The sequence below is a fragment of the Lagopus leucura genome, unplaced genomic scaffold (assembly GCF_019238085.1).
Source record: "Lagopus leucura isolate 7727_CA_CO unplaced genomic scaffold, USGS_WTPT01 Super-Scaffold_1, whole genome shotgun sequence".
Lineage (NCBI taxonomy): Eukaryota > Metazoa > Chordata > Aves > Galliformes > Phasianidae > Lagopus > Lagopus leucura.
In genome coordinates, this window is record NW_024962250.1 from 2,717,840 (window position 1) to 2,732,185 (window position 14,346).

Here is a 14,346-nt window from a genome sequence, read left to right on the forward strand (position 1 = left end):
CTTGCTATATTTTCAATTCTTATTCATCAGGATTTCAATAGTAATGAAGGGGTAAACTGAGCAAGGCTTGCATTATGATCTGGTATTGCCAGTCTAACACTTTTCACCAGCAATAAATTAACTTATAACCATCAACAATAGTGTTTCATTAAATATAAGAAGTCATAACACAATACTGTTTGGTATTACATTCTAACAGCATAGCAGATTACAATAATAAAATGACAAAAATACAATTTCTGTGGTTCAAGCATGAGGAAAGCATTGATTGAACATAATACAGCAACATACAGTGCAAGGTTCTTTTAAAAAAAAGATCAGCTAAAAACATTTAAAAGGCTTTACACACAAAATACCCCATCAGGATGGGTTCTCTGAATCAAGATTCAAAACATTACCACAAAAGAACGGGATTCATTACTATGGCTATTGTCAAGATGACTTCTCATGCAGCCCTCCAATTGAGTTTAACCTTGGGAGCTAATCCTCCCACAAGCTAGTTTGTGCTATTTGGACCTCAGAATCTGAAGTCCAAATGACAAAGTAAGGACAAAGGCATGGTTAAGTCTAAGCTCTGCTATGCTCCTGACAGCTATGTTGATGTTGCCACCTGGAGTGTCAAGTGAACAATTTTAAATATCTTTCTAAATCTTTTGCAAGTTACCTTAATGTCGCCTGAAGGGTTAGACCTGATCACTGAGGAGCCAGACTAAATATTAAATTCAAAAAGATTTGAGGTCTCCAAATAATTGAATTATCTATGATTATATAATTTTGTATTATGCTGCAATTAAATTTGCCTATGAAATACAGTAAGATCTCCTTTTCCTAAAGACTAATACCTAAATACCTAAAGACTAATACACTAATACCCAAAAAGCCTTTAAATTTGTTCTTTGGTTTGGAACCACAATTAAAGCCTTGAGTGTAGTTCTTTGGGCCCGTAGCATCACCTAAACATCAAATGAAGCTAGTTCCACCAAGCTAACCTCATCTCGGGGAAAACCACTGCAAAATAGTACTGGGGGTACTGACAGTGCCTGGATAGTAATGGACAGTTTGCAGTCACTAGATCTATCTGCTGCACCACTCACATGAAAAAGTCAAGCTCTATTTGAAGCTCTGTCAGGCAAGGATTTTCCACATGCGGTGAGGATTCAAGTGAGAAGCAACACCCAGGTGGTGATCAAACCTTACTTGCAATGGAAACAAGCCTCTGACTGTCTCATTCTCTTGATCCATGCCAGATATGAAAACCTTGGAAGAAAGGCATTTCAGATCTGGTAGATACTGTCTACTTGGTTTTGCAGTCCTCTCTCTTAATTTTCATACTGTAGTTTTCAACACAATCCATAAACCAAAAGCTAGAAGAATACAGGGTAGAAATATCCTAAGCAATTTTCTCCTGCTTCATCTGTGCATGAGTCATGCCATGGTTAACTTTTCAGGCACAACCTCACTGGTAAGTCCAGCAAAGTGACCCAGTGTTCTGTATACACATTTCCTCATTCCATGTTTTTCCTCAGTATGAAAACTTTTTCTGTATTAAGCCGTAAAGTAATGCTAGCAAATCCATACAGATAGAAAGAACATTCCTTATTTATAGACTTACACTGTAACCTTTCTTCATAACCCAGCTCTAAGGAATAAGGAATGAAACCCATATCAATGATAGTTCTTTTCTTATAGGATGAATCTGGTCTGTACTAAGGCTTACAGCAGAAGACTCATTTTCTCTCTTTGTATGAAGTTCTCAGTCTTCGCAGCTTTCAGTTCTCTGGTGTATTATTGCTCTTGCCTTTGTGTTCATAACTGCATGCAGCTTGTGGGCTTACAGGGACAGAAGAGGACAGCACAGTCATTCAAGTTTTCAGTTCTCCTACCTGCATTAATAATGTGTGAAAATACCAGCACTGAACCTTAACTGTAAGTGTGAAGTATATAGCTTTCTGCACACCTTAGGGAAGAGATACAGTGTTCTTGTAAGAGCTCAGCTATGCGCATAAATCACAGCACAGGAACATTTTTTCTGGAGAAATTGTTGTAGAGACTCAAAGACAAAGGGAAATTTCTCTTGTACCCTGTACAACTCCGAGCTATGTGCTTGATGAATTCCGCAAAAGGTGAAATGCTTTCTTTCAGTGTTGTTTAATCTTCTCTAAACAAGGAACGGTGTAATGTGTGCAGCCTAATTGCAACAATTTTCAAATCCAGTTATAAACCAATTATAAAATCATCATATCTAACCTGAGACAGGTACATAGGAAAAGACAATAAATGCAAAAGTACACTTTTCCAAGACTATAAAACAAAAAGCATCTAGACAGACTGAGTGGTATATATGCAGAAAGAACATTATAGATGTGACATTACTTTGACAAAAGTCCTCAATTTCTGCACTGCTCAGCAGAGGATTTCTTGCTTTATAAAACCATACTGCAGGTCCCTCCTTTCTTCGCCAAGGACTCAGCCCTTCAAGGGTTTTGCATAACCCATTTGCAGGAGTAAGGCAGGGGCTGGGCTCAGTGCCCATTTGCAGTAATTCCCATCTCCTGAGGCTGGGAAATGAAGTGCTCAACAGTGATGGTTTTGATAGTAGCCTAGGAACTAAACTTTAGTGACTGCACAGGGAGCTCACATCACTCATTTCAGACAGATGGTCATACAGTTGTCAAAATGCAATTCTCTCCTAACTGAGTAGGACTAGGTTTGAAATGGTGAAGGTCACAGATTCTCTTAATTTATGTTATTTGAGCTCTGAGCATGCAAGTGATTCACTGTTGTAACTAGTATCTACATCCTTGCATCAAACAAAGGCCGGAGTAATATTGATTCAGGTTACAAATCTTATCAGCAAGTAAACAAGTGCATTGTTTGTGAAAGGCAATTCACAAGAGAAAAACTTCTGTTTAAAAGGCTTAGCTACACAGTCATACTCTTATTTCAGGTCAGAATTACATTTCTGATCTGTCAGCACAGCAAGCTCATTCATTTTGGTAATTATAAATCAAGCTGTACTCTTCCGTTGTCATTACCAGGCATCATCCACCACAAAGGATGCAGGATCATAACCCAATTGACAATTTAAGTTCTGATTCGTGAGGCTCAGGGGAATCCAGCTTGCTTTTCTGCATTGATATTGATTCTGAAGTGCTGACAGTAATAAAGTTTGGTTTTGTCAGTGGATTGCAGCATACAAGATTTGGAAGACACAAGGAGCAGAGAGCACAGTATCAAGATGCCAAAAATACACTGAGCTAGGTTTCTTTTTTTTTTTTTTTTTTTTTTTTTAAATTTATCTACCTGTAATTGTAACCAAGGGCAACCTGAGTCCTTAGTGGACCTCTTTTGAACTTCCTCCATTGCTTATGTAGTCATGAGAAGTGATCCAAGCTGCCTGCCTGGGAGAAAGTGCAGGGAGAGTATCTGTGCCTCCCTCCAGCTGGTACAAGACAAATTCCAAGCTGAGACATCCTTTTTATCTTTTAATACTTTGTAAGTTTGTGCACCCCTAATTTTATGGTGTACCAAACATGCCCAAAACACAGGGACTTGAGTAACAACACAGTTCCATCATCTTCTCATTCAAGAAGTATTTACTGCAGCATACATTTTTTTCCCCTTTCAATTATCCCAGCAGACTTATGGAATATGCAGGAATGAATACCAAATAAAGCAATGAAGGAAATACTGAAACAGCACTAGTCTGGGCTGGGAGAATTGAGTGTTCTTTTCCTCTTATGTATTTTAAGCAGCACTTAAGATCTACATGAGTGTACCAGACTCCCCAGGTAGCAAGCCAAGTGATCTAAGCCCTGTAATAGGAAACCACACAGCTGCACCAGCATGGCATTGTGCCCAAGCCAATAAGCATCACTAGATAACTAACAGAGCTATATTACTTCAGGATCCCAATGTAGTTTCACTCTCATATCCACATAGGAGCAGCCTGCCCTCCTGAAGAGAAAAACAAAGGAGTAATATATTCAAATCATTCGCTCATTCTTTAAAGTTAATGAGGGCTTGTGTGCCATCAACCAGTGCCAACTCATTTGCTTCACAAATGACATTCAGCCTACGGTTTTCCTGCTCCACCTGGCCCATACCCACCTTTAATGCTGTTGAATTGGTCACCAAGACTCCTGCTTGAGCAAAGCCAAATCTCAAGGAGTTGACAGCTGCTTTCTACTCTTCGTTGCTTAGGAACAATTATTTAAATAGGTATTTCAGGAAATACCTAGCAGTTCTCCAGAATCTGTGAGGAATTAGGAAATTAAATCAATTAGAATACATTTTCTGAACCCAGAAGCATTAAGCCCAAGCATGACTACTTATGATTTCTATCAATAAATCACAATAATCAGATTTCTCAAGTCATAGCACAGCTTCCATTGTGCATTACTGCAATAAAAGGGACACCATAAAAAAATGCAATAAACAAAATTAAAGCTTGAAGACAGACACTCAGAAGATGAGGTCACAGCTTTTTCCTGTACAATTAGTGTGATCACCACTCTGCTGCTCACACACTTCTTGCTTTATCTAGCAGAAATGGCCACAGGTGACTTACAGAAACTTATTAAAGTTCCCCTGGTGGGCAGACCTTCTCAGGACTACTTCTGCTACGGAGGATGAGAGCATCACAGCTGTGCTTCAAGCTCCACCTTAGTGGAGTTTGGGGTAGGGAGCAGTTTCACTCATGTTACACCAGTGTCTCCATTTACAAAACAACTCCAGATGTATTTAACTGAAATTATATGTGCCACTTGGGAGAAGAAGGGACCAGTGTGGTCTGGTAGGTTCAGCTACAGAAGCATGAGAAAAAAGGAAAGAACTTGCACAACACTAAGTAATCTTAATGGGCCTGCTCAGTGATAAATCATTAAAAAGGGATCCCTGTACACCCTGCTGGCACTGCTTTATACAGGCTCATTGCCTCACTTCCATGCAAGTGGAATAAGATAGTAATGCCTGCAATAAGAGATTATTAATATCGGTTGAATTTTCTGTTAGTCACTGCTCTTGGGTGTGCTGTCATGGCTCTTGCCCTGAAATATCCTGTAGGGATTATCTTGTTCAGTTATGATTGTGGAGAATCAAATCCATTGCAAATCTTTTTAGAAACAGGCATTTTCTACTGGTAAAGACACTAGAGCCCTCCCCTAAGGAAATGAACTTGGAAATAGCAATATATTAAGAGTTGAAGCCTGAAGTCCCATGAAACCTGCATAACAGGATTTTTCATATTCTTCTAACAGTTCAGCTTTGGCCTTTTGCCAGAGGGACTGTCTAACATTTGGCTTATGTTGGGGTGTTTTTTTTTTTTAAATAATGGATTAAGATCTGGCTAGGAAAGCTTATGGCCTCAACATGTCTGAAGAGATGTAATTTTTCAAGTTCTATATTTTGGGTTCTTTCTTCATCACTATTAAAGCAGTCTGTTCTGACACACCACTGGTATTTTAGTCTCCTGTTCACCAATAATAAATGTAAAAAAAACAACAAACTAGGGGAAGAATCCTAATATTCACCAGAGAAGTATTTAGTCTGTTGAATATATACTCCTAATACGCATGCTTTTGATTTCATTTTTGTTTTACTCATGTAGTTACCCAGAGACACTTCAGACCTGGAAGAAACTCGGAGAGGTAAAACTGGAACCTCCACAGAAGGCACCAAGTGTTATTTTGGATGACTATATGCTAAGCATACACAAACTAACACAAGAACTTACAGTGAAATAAGAACTTACTCTGAAATAAAAACAAGCAATAGTAATATCCTTACAATAGTCACATACTGATGGCTTTGCTAATTCATAGTCTTATGGATAGGGTAACAGCATATGGAAGTTCACGTGAGTGCAGTTACTATAGCTGACTAATGTTTTCATGTAGTAATATTTCAGTTTAAATGTATATATATATATATATATATTTCTTAGAAGCTGCCCCTGCAAGACTCACAGCAGATACGTAATTAACAGCAGCTGCATGGGCTTCTAAAGATGACCTGCCTCCTACCTGCTAGTTTCCAATCACAGAACCAAACTGACAACATCATGGTTGATAAGAGGCCTAAATTATGGAAGGTTCTGAAGACATAGCATTATTTATTAGTAATGAAAGTAACAGATTGAGATATTGTCATGTCAGAAGTCGAATCAAGGATTCATTGTGTAAGATGCATTATAAGCACACAAAACCATGCAAGCAGAAGGGATGTCCAATGGGAGACACAGGTTGTTAACCTGTTAACAGGTTAAACTTTGAAAAAAGACACTTTTCAGCATATGATGATGACAACCATTTTGCCCAAGTAGCTATGATAGCTATCAAACATGAATAAAATTGAACATAGGAAATGTTTGTTTACCGATTCTGCTCACACAAGATTAGGCATTACAGTCTCAAACTATTTCACAATTTGATGAACATTTATATAATATGTTCACTTACTCATAAAATTAAAGCATAGTTATGTTAAGTAATAACTTCTACTTATTTCAATGTTTGTTCTAGCAGTAAGTCATGTAGCAACAGCAGAATTATATTGATGAGGAACTATTAATACTTCAATGTAAAAATGTATGATGTGAATCCATGCACCGAAATACAAAAGATTAATCATTTAGCTATCTGGAAAAAATGTCCAGGCAAATTAATTACTAGGATCTGAAAGTCAGGAGACTAATCCAATTAAACATGTAAATGCGGTACCTATGGCGCTCATTTGCAGTGTCCTTCAAGCTAATAATTCAATGATGGATTTTAAAACTAATCATTAAGAAAAGTATCAGCTATTAGCCAAAAAAATTCAGAGTACATTTAAAATTGTGCTGCCACATTAATCCTTGAAAAAGTTACTTCATCTTCAAGTCTTCACCTATTTCAGGGTATTGAAGAAAAATCCTGTTTTCCAGTGTACAAGTACATAGAAAGCTAGATTCATTTGGGATGTATAGTCACAAATATGTTCAAAACCCTGAACATCTGGCAACCTAATCACATGAAGGGCACTGAATATAGCATTCATATGTCAAAGTCCAGAGTGATTTTACACAAGCCTGAAGAGCTGTCACAATCAAAGACAAGCTAAACAATTCCTGCCGCTTTCTCTAATTACTACTGCCACAGACAGGAGCAGCCATGATGCACACAAAGGCACATGGTGACCACTAGCCACATTCTTCTGTTATCCTACAACAAATTGATATTATTTTTATTGTTAGCCTAGGTAGCCTGAGAGTCCTGGATAAGAGCCTCGACATACATAAATTTAACTGCTTCAAATCTACACTACTTCACTGAAGTCAAGGAAGTGAAACTGTTGCATCATCTGCTCATCTAAAGCTGTTTTCCTCCAACAGCACTTCTGGCCAAACACGTCTATCACATACACGGATTGGAAAGAATAAGAAAAGCCAGTGAGATTCATGCAACACAAGATAGAAAGGTGACCAAGCAGCTTTTCTACTGGAGGTGATACAAACAAGAAGGAAAACAGGAAAGCATCCTTTTCTAAAATCCAGCCATGCCAAAGGAGTAACATTTGAATAAAACATTGCTTAAAACCTTAACATATACGTTATTAAGTGTGTGAAAGACTTACAATGCAGAATAACTTGTTTTATCTTTTGACATTGTATAATCAATGAATATTAAGATGTTATAATTACAAAATAAACAAGAACATTTGGCAAAGCAGATTATGATAACAGATAGATAGAAAGCTTACCCCAGTCCTGGGCTTGCTTACAAAACTCCAGCAGAGCAGATCTCCAGAAGAGATCCTTCCCCACTGGTAGTCAGCTCTTAAATAGGTCTAGGAGAGGTGCAGCCAGGCTCCATCCCTTCCAGCAGCACAGGAGAATTGCCTTCACCTGTGCTCCTCTGGCTGACTCATTGCTCACCTCAGGTGATCAATCAGAGGTTCAGGCCATGACTCAGCAGTTCCCATACAGACATAAAGAATCTAGATCTAGAATCAATATCTATTAATCATTTATGACCAGTCATATCCTTCAAGCAGTTCATATCCTGTGTTGGAGATAAATGCTGTACACAGGATTTTCTTCCATATGCATGGTATCTTATTCCACCCAACATGGAAACCTTCCTAGCCTTTATTGCTGCTTTTTCAATACATCAAATGATACTACAACACAGGCGCCCAATCTTTTGGTTATTTTACATGGGTTTAACTCCATTTGCTAGATAGCATCTGACTCAAGTTAGTCTGAATAGAAAGCAACAAGAGTATCTGAGAGCACTCATAACAGTGACATCTATGAGAGTAACCCAGAAGTCTGTACAGTGCATTCACAAGCAGCTATTTTCCAGATGAGTAAGTATTGCCTAGGAAACAGTGTGAAACAGCCTTGTAAGTCACTGTCTCAGCTAGAAATTGCTTATGGTCTTATGTCGTTACTTGCAGAATCAAGGCAGTCTGCAGTATTCTGATTGTGTCCTTCCTTACTGCAAATTTACATTCAGCATTTGCTCCCCCCCTTTTTTTGGTGGACAGATGAGCGTTTGATTCGCGCAATTGTGACAAAAAATGCAAAATGAACAGGATCAAGCCAGAAACATGACTTTGTTTCCCCAGGAATCTAAAATATCACTATTAGTTGTTGCTTTGTCCAGGCTCCTGGCACCTACAACTCTTAACCTCAGGTTCGGAATATTCCTAAATTTAATGTTCTTGAACTATAAAAACATTTACAGAACTCAATTTCAGTTTCTGAACTATGGAAAACAGAGTGTATGCAAGACAAGTTTCTGTAACTCGTACCTTCTGTAGTCCATTTGTTTTGTTATAGAAATATTTGGAGATTTTATTCTTCTTACCCTGTGTCTGAAGCTGCACATAACCCTACAATAAAGAAATTAGATCACAGCACTCTCAGCACATCCAGGAAAAGCACTGCTATAAATATATTTCATTGAAAACAGTGCTGCTAGAACATTTGACATCAGTAGGTTATTTAGCAGGCAATTCAAGTCTTGGCTGCACAAGGTCAAGAAGGTGGAACACAGCAGGTTGCCTGGACTAGAAACTATCCTCAAAATTATGTCACAAATTATTGTGATGTTTGATCTAAATTAAGTGTTTCCATTTCAGAAGCCACAACCTGCTTGAAAGGAGGGATACGGTTAACACTTCAACAGGGAGTAAGAGCTGGTACTGCTGAAATCGGTGCTGATATTCTGAAGAATACCAGACCCTGCAAGAAAGCAGAAAGGAAGCTATTTTGTCTGTGAAGACACACAGATGATACAATTTGTGTAGCCAACATCTGCAGACAGACACTTCCTACTACTTCCAAATAAGGACCTTACACCCATCCTGGTCATTAGACCAGGATTGATATTCTCCAAACAGACCCAGCTTTCAATAAAGGACTTCTGGGTTAGCTTTGTAGTGCAAGCATCTGTAAGGAAAACTGCTTGGCACTACAGTTAATAGCTCCAGTGATTCAAATTCTATTCTGACATCTTCCAAATAGTATTTGCAAATGCTTGCATAATTAGAGCAATACTTTTTCTCCTAGTAACAACAAACAAATCAACTGTTTTCTTCCTTGTCAAAGTGCTGGCTTTTATGCTACTCTAGCTTGCACACAAATAACATCAAGAAAAACACTGCCCAGACTGCTGTCTCCCCTGCATATTTCTCCTCCTACTAAAAGTAGAAAGCTTGGTCTACAAAGTACACTCAGAACTGCTGCAGTTCAGTACAGATTCTGACACACTGGATTAAGGTGCTTTATTTCAAGCTGCTTACAAGCATTACCCACCTTTGCATATAGGGCCCTCTTATTACACTGTGGCAGCATTAGGTAGGATGAAATAATATGGCAGAACACATCCACACAGCCATTTAACAAAACTTCAAGTGTGGCTTATAAAAAAAACTCATGCAAAACAGTTTTCCTTCAGCATTTCCCAAAGCTGGTATCATTTAAGCACAGCGATGCTGCTTGGACACAGAAAAGCTGCCCTTTCATGCAAATAATATTCTACTACTTTTCAAAACATACAATCTAAATATCCCCATAGTTTTTAATGGAATTAACACCATAATCTGATCTGTTCGTATACCTACTATCATAACTAACTTACTAACATAGTTAGTAAAGCCATAAGTCCAGCTAGGTCAGGAGATCAGTTAAGATTTCCCAATCCTTTTTGCTAATTACCCAATATAATTGGCAAAATTGATACTAACACTATCATTAATTCTCATCAAAACAGATGAGTTGTTCTCAAAAAACACCACTTTAATGTCTTAAAAAGCACAGGGAAGCTGAGAGATCTGCAACAAACCATACATTCCTTTACTGATGTGGAAAGTGAAAGTGTTGTTTCCACGTTAAAAAGGGAAATTGATTTAAAGAATTAAACTGTAATGTATCCTTAGAAACAGCTGTTGTGGAAAGTAAGAATACGAATACCATATACATATTAGTAACATATTTTAGAAACATCGTTACCGAATTACCCAACAAATACTTTCTCACAAAGCTGCAATAGATTTTGAACGTTCTAAACAGTATGGGTATAGTATTCTGAGCTAGAAAACATATTGTAAGGTTGTTCATTAGACTGGCAGAAGCAAAATACATTTAACAAACTTTCAAGGAGTCAGGACCTTTACACAAAGCAGAACTGTCCCACTTTGTGGGAATGTTAGGATGCCATAGACAGGCTTCAAGATACTCCCCTCTATCCTCCTTCCAAGCTTATCTCTGTCCAAGGATAGAGGAATGACCAGAACAATGACCCAGTGTGAAGGGGCACAAACGTTAGGGGGGGTAATTAAACAACTGAGGCTATGTCTATGTTTATGTTGTAGAACTGACATCCAAAAAGTTATGACCAGACATTTGTTAAGAAAGCAATTGTTAGAAGACAATTAATCAATTAAGACATTTGTGTATGGGCAGCAAAGATTTGTGTACTTGGTGTTTGTATGATTAGAGAAGCGTTGTGAAAGAGTGTGAACCTGCAGTACACAGCCAAGGAGGAACCAGGAGAGAAAGAGATAAGCAGCAGGCAACAGGGGATATAAGATGTAACACTGTTTTCTTGGGGCTCTCCTGCTTGTATTTTGCAGTCCACAGCATACTGCGTTCTTCAACACTACATGTCTATAACTCCAAATTAAGAAAAAAAAAAAGTATCATTCTCTCCACTTCAAGTTCCTCAAGTAAAAAGCCAGAAGCAATTGCCATGCTGAGTTGGCTTTTCTACTCATGGAATGGTTTAAGACAATCTGCATGATCCCAGCAGGGGCAATGAGCATCAAAGGACTTGCACTTCTCTCAGCCTTTCAGTTCCCCTGTTCACCTGCTGACTTAATGGCCACCCCTTGCATTACACTGGGCAAGTACTGAGTGATTGATGCTGATCTTCCCATGCCCTACAGAGCTCCTTGATGGGCAGGCATTCCCCTTATGCTTTTTTATTCACTTGCTGTTTGACACTGCTTGTCTGTTTGCACTTTTCTCCTTGCTCATTTCCTTGTTTGAAATTCAACCTCCAAGTTCACTGTCCTTGATTTGAAAATAAAGCTGGTTTTTCTTCTCCAAGTTGCTCCTTGGAAGAACTGAAGGTCTTCAGTGGGTGGACATTATCTCAACGCATTAGCTGATGACTTGCATAACTTGAAATGCAGTCTCAGATAAGTTTTAAATGTGATGGGAAAGGAGGTGGACTAGCATTGCTGAGATCCATACCCAGCTCTTCTGTCACCTGAAACAATTATTTTTTTCTTCCAATTTTTTTTCTTTAGCATTGTTTTATACTATACTTATATATTCCATTGATTATTACAAGTTTTAATTAATTCCATTTGTAAACAACTTGAGGATGATTTAGTAAGATGCATTCAGTAAGTTAGAGAACTATTAAAAAAGCTTATCTGAAAGCTCTGGGCTAGGCTTCAAGCCTGGCTACTTTTTCAAGTTGCTGCAAACAAGAAAACAAGTAATCCCTCAGAGAAGGACAAGTCCCAAACAGTCATTATGGATGTATCCCTAGGGGCTTTGTTTGTACCAGACAGAACATTACTTCAAGGTTTCAAGGCTTCCTAATGTAGTACCACTTTACCATTGGAAAGAAAAGCTGGAAATCAATTTCAACAAAGCTAAGACAGCTGAAACTGGTTTGTAATGTATGAATTCCTGCAGTCACTCCTTCTGTGCCCAGAGCACCAGCACACAGAAGGCAGTCTGCTCTCAACTCTCCCTATTCCCTCTCAGTGCAGGCAGCAGGGGCTGCTGCCTTACCTCAGATCTAGCCTAGACCCCTGAAGAGCCCCCTAGTCTTTTCAGGTAGGAAATCACTTGCCTTTATCTACCACTCCATCAACAGATGGAGCTACCAAAAAGACACTACTTTGAAATACAGTGCCACATTTAATTAAGCTATACTTCAGCACTACACATCTCATAGATAACTCTTCCTGCCTCTTTTACCCAGTTCTTAGAGGAAGGATATTTTCAGGGACAGCAGAATAGCTGGAGAGAACCACAGATTAAATCTCATGTTCAAGGTGATAGAAAAATACATCCTAGCTACTATTTATATTCCCACACTAAGTCTACATTCAAGTGCCCCAGCCTCATTGTCAAGAATTTCCATGATGTTTAAAAACACTTCTCCACAGTCTGTAGGAATAATTCCCATGGGTTGAAATGTATCTAACATTTTCTGAAGCTAAAAAACACTGAGGAGCTTAAAAAAATAAAATAATAATAGTAATTAAAAAAAAAAACCAACATCTATACATACTCTGCTTGAAATGACTCCTACAGTCAAGATGCAGTATTTGAGTAAAACTTCTGCAGTCATATTTAACCACACAAAAGACTGAAAATTAACAGCAAATATTGAATAAACATCTCTTAAAAGTCATAGTTGGGACAGAAATCAAATAAGAGGAGAAGGGCAGGCCTCACCAGTAAGTAATAGTTCTATGCAAATTTACCCAGCTGAGCAAATTGTGCTTTAAACAATCATTCTGGAAAAGCAAACCTACTAAAGTTTCACAAGCATAGAGCACCTTCAGATTTTGATTAAACTGAAAGCCTTTGAAGATGACCATTTAAGAAAAAACACTGCACTCCAGTGCCCACAGTAGATATTTTAAGCATGCTCTCAAAACTGAGACAAGCTGAGCATAAAATGCTTCTAAAAATCTTTGCAACAGTACTTCAAACAAACTAAATTAGGGCTACATCAACAAACTGCTGACAAAATACCCAATATTAATCTGAAGCTTAAGAACACTCACATTCCTAGCTAACCATAGCAGCAGTAGAGGCAAGTAGTAACACCTACCTCACAGCTCCTCAAGGTCTCCACACTCTCAGGCCTCTAAGGAGCCCACAACAGTCCCCTTCCCTTCCTTCTTACATGGTATTACCAGACAGAAATCAAAGCAAGCTACCCTGGGTCTTGCAGACTGCTACCTCTTACCTGTCCATACTTTGCTCCCTTCTGCACAGTACCACCATTCCTACTGCTGTGCTAAAGACAGAGCTCTGAGCTGAGCTTAAATGGCCTGCAGGTGCAGGGCCTAGCTGGGCTGCACAGGGTCATTAAGGCAATTAGTGGCCTCGGATTGACAAATAGCCTCCATTACTTTCTGCTGTCCTTGACCTGAAGTTCCCCTCTCCTCTTGTGTTTTTTCTCCAATACAAATTCTAGACCAGAGCAAAATCTACTCAGAGCTTGCTGTGTCCAATGTGGTGATCATAATTCCTTCTCACTGTAGAATAAATTTGGAATGTTTATCAGCAATGTTTGGGAACACCTGAGTCCCAACATCTCTGTCAGAAAGTCCCTGTGGCCTGTCTGATGAGATCAGCTGAGAGCAGCTCTTCAGAGAGCAGGTGGCACACCGGGGCTGTGCTGGTGCCTATAGCTGCTGCTGGAAAAGGCTGTGGTGCTTCCCAGCAGTAACCGTGAGATGCAACCAAAGGTTCGTGAGGTAACTGGTACTGAGAAATGTCACCAGAAGCATGCTACAATGTGACAGAAGGATGCCTCACGTCAAACCAGAGGGCTTTTGACTGGACTCTGGAAATCTCTGAGTTTGGCTGAAGAACAAGATGAGGAATAAATCAGAAACAAATGGCCAAAAGGTGGCATAACGAAACCTGGGTCTGGGAACCGGAGAAAATTATGAAGAGAAGCTTTGCTTGCCAGCAGGCCCACCCAGGCCCCTGCTTTGCTGTGGGGTCACTTGTGCGGTGAGCCCTACTGCAGGAGGAGGTCTCTGCCTGCCCCACAGCCACCAAGCCCTGTGCAGCCTCACCTGCTCAGGGTGAGCTCTTCT

General features: G+C 39.1%; 1 long non-coding RNA gene across 1 annotated transcript; it reads right to left on the bottom strand.

Annotated features, from left to right (window-relative positions):
• Window positions 1-245: 245 nt before the first annotated feature.
• On the bottom strand, window positions 246-13,543 carry LOC122177728. The gene is made up of 3 exons (XR_006178133.1): window positions 13,485-13,543; window positions 4,111-4,255; window positions 246-3,957 (listed from the first exon to the last, which is right to left on the bottom strand). It is a non-coding gene; the product is annotated as an uncharacterized LOC122177728 (long non-coding RNA).
• Window positions 13,544-14,346: the final 803 nt, after the last annotated feature.